The sequence below is a fragment of the Suricata suricatta genome, chromosome 5, assembly GCF_006229205.1.
Source record: "Suricata suricatta isolate VVHF042 chromosome 5, meerkat_22Aug2017_6uvM2_HiC, whole genome shotgun sequence".
Taxonomy (NCBI): domain Eukaryota; kingdom Metazoa; phylum Chordata; class Mammalia; order Carnivora; family Herpestidae; genus Suricata; species Suricata suricatta.
This window is the reverse complement of record NC_043704.1, coordinates 154914773-154917218: the sequence shown is the minus strand read 5'-3', so window position 1 is coordinate 154917218 and position 2446 is coordinate 154914773. Positions and strand designations below refer to the sequence as shown.

Here is a 2446-nt window from a genome sequence, read left to right as displayed (position 1 = left end):
CCTTTGTATGTGAGGACCCTTTTCTCCCTAGCTGCTTTCAGAATTCTCTCTTTATCTTTATATTTTGCCAGTTTCACTATGATATGTCGTGCTGAAGGCCGATTCAAGTTACGTCTTAAGGGGGTTCCTTGTGCCTCTTGAATTTGAATGTCTATTTCTTTTCCCAGATTTGGGAAATTCTCAGTTATAATTTGGTCAAATATCCCTTCAGGACCTTTCTCTCTGTCTTCCTCTCAGGAATTCCTATGATACAGATGTGGTTCCGCTTGATTGTGTCACTCAGGTCTCGAATTCTCCTTTCCTGCTCCTGAATTAATTTCTCTCTCTTTTTTTCAGTTTCCTCTTTTACTATAACTATATCTTCTAATTCACCTCTTCTTCTCTCTGCCTCGTCAATCCTTGAGGTGGGTGCCTCCAGTTTGTTATTCACCTCACCTATAGCCTTTTTTAACTTATTATATTGCCTAGTCATTGTCTCAGTTGATTCTTTTGATGCTTTTCTCAATCCCAGCGATTAATTTTATGACACGTTTTTTAAATTCTTGATCCGGTGTGTTGTCTAGTTCTCTCTTGAGCAGTTCTGTGGCTGTGACTTCCTCTTGGAGGTTCTTCAGGGGAGAGTTCCTTCGTTTTGTCATTTTTGCTAGTTTTCTGTCTCTTGTCACCTTTAGAAAGCTCGTTGTGCACTGTGCACCTATTAGTATTTCTCTGTTAAAGGAGGCTTATGGACTGTCCATGGCCTGTCGTTTCAGCGAATATTCTTTTAATGGTGTCTCTCAGTTTCTCTTGTTGTGCCTTTGAATATTTTATTTCCCTACTCAGCAATATTTGGGACTCACTGTCATGCACACTTTGGCTTGTTTTTGGTGTAGCCCTAAGAAGGAAAACTGACAGACACACACAGGGGGAACAGTAACACACAAAGGCACAGACAAATCATACAAACAAACATATTAACTAGGGAAAGAAAATAAGGAGAATGGGGAGGAAGGAGACGAAAAGAGGAGAAGAAGAAAAGAAAAAGAAAAAGAAAAGAAAAAAATAAATGGGGTCAGAGACAACAAAAGGCAGTGGACGTTTAAAAGTGTATGACCAGTTGAGGGGAGAGGTAGGGATGAGATATAGGAGAATATATCTGGATTGCAAGAAGGCAAAGAAGAAAAAAAAAGGAGAAAGGAGAAATGAAAATAAGGAGTAAAAATTTTAAAAAACTTAAGTAAAATATAAGTAATAGTAATAAAAAAATATGCACAGAAAAAGACGAAAAGAAAAAAAATGAAAAAAAAGAAAAAAATTATTAAAAAAGCAAAAACAAAAACAAAAACAAAACAAAACAAAACAAAACAAAACCCAGCAGCTCCCCCTCATGGATAGGCGTGGTTTGATGTGGTAGGTCTTGGAGGCTGCTCTCAAGGGTCTGCCTTGGTGTCTACAGAGATTAGATAGGCGGCACGCCAAGCTCTGCTGAACTAAGAACTGTAGGCCACTCTAATGAGTCCGATCTCCTTTTGCCTTGGTTGAGCCGAGTTGTATTTTCCAGGCCCACCTTGGTTCTAAGTTCCAGTCCATGCAATTTTTATGCTACCACAGATGAGATGTTTTTGTTTTGGTTGCTGACTTCTTAGGTGGAGGAATGGTTTGTCTTGGCTCAGGCTGAGGTTTCGGCTGCTCTTACCTGAGGTGAGATGCGCAGCAGGAGGTGAAGTGCGTGTGCACCGTCACAGACTCAACACCCAGCGGGGATGGCGTTAGCGTTGGGGGAGGAATGAGGGTGTAGCTGTTGCTGGAGGTGGCACTAGGAGCTGCTGGAATTTAGCTGGGAGCTCCTGCAACCTGTGCGCACACCCAGGTCTCCACAGCCGCCAACTCTCTGCTGGGATCGCACGGAGGAGGGGGCTATTTTTTCCCTGTTGGCACCCGGGATTCAGGGTTCGTGTGGCCAATGCTGGGGGTGAGATGCGCCATGGAAATGAGGTGCGTGCTCCCACTCCCAAAACCGAGGTCGAAGTGAGCACCCCTGACACCACCGCTGCAGTGGTCGCCGACTCCTTGCCAAGATGGCACTGGGCTGGAAGCTGTTCCTTCCCTTGCACCACCTGGGTTCGGGATTTAGGCTACCCAGCAGTTATCTATGGAGTGAGCTTCTCTCTCCAAGCACAGTTAAGCGTTCTTTACCTCTTCCCCAGAGACAGTACTATGAGCGTGTTCAGTCTCTCTGTCTCTTCCCTTTGTTGCTCGGGCTCTGCGCGCTTGCCCTGCATTGGGCTGGGAATCCTGCCTCCCCTGTCCTTCACGGGCTGGCCCGTTTTCCAATCTTCCCAGTTCCCACTCACTCACTCAGGTATCCTTCAAGTTCTCTTCCTTCTGGAGTCCGTAATTTCTCCTTCCACTCTTGCAGATGAGAGTAATGTCCTTCTCAGCTCGATCAATGGAGTAGACGAAGTTT

The 2446-nt window shown here is 44.7% G+C and overlaps 1 gene segment (V, D, J or C); it reads left to right on the top strand.

The window, feature by feature from the left end:
• The window catches only part of LOC115292453, a 494271-nt gene that overhangs the window by 65221 nt on the left and 426604 nt on the right, over nucleotides 1-2446 (top strand).